This window comes from Etheostoma spectabile, unplaced genomic scaffold, assembly GCF_008692095.1.
Source record: "Etheostoma spectabile isolate EspeVRDwgs_2016 unplaced genomic scaffold, UIUC_Espe_1.0 scaffold333, whole genome shotgun sequence".
Classification (NCBI taxonomy): Eukaryota; Metazoa; Chordata; class Actinopteri; order Perciformes; family Percidae; genus Etheostoma; species Etheostoma spectabile.
In genome coordinates, this window is record NW_022605586.1 from 706,971 (window position 1) to 707,183 (window position 213).

Sequence of the window (213 nt, forward strand, 5' to 3'; positions counted from 1 at the left end):
AATGCAGAGTTGCCCTCTCTTAGGGCATGCTCCACCTTGTAGGAGAATGTTGGAATAACAGATCTCTGGCCATCAGCAAAGACACTTTGGTGAATCTGTGTTATCAGACAGCAACACTGTATCTTCTGTGCGGGTTGAACTGAGATCTGGCTCAACAAATCTAACTAGCTTAATGGTTGCTTTGGATGGTAGGTCCTCGATGTTAACTAAATT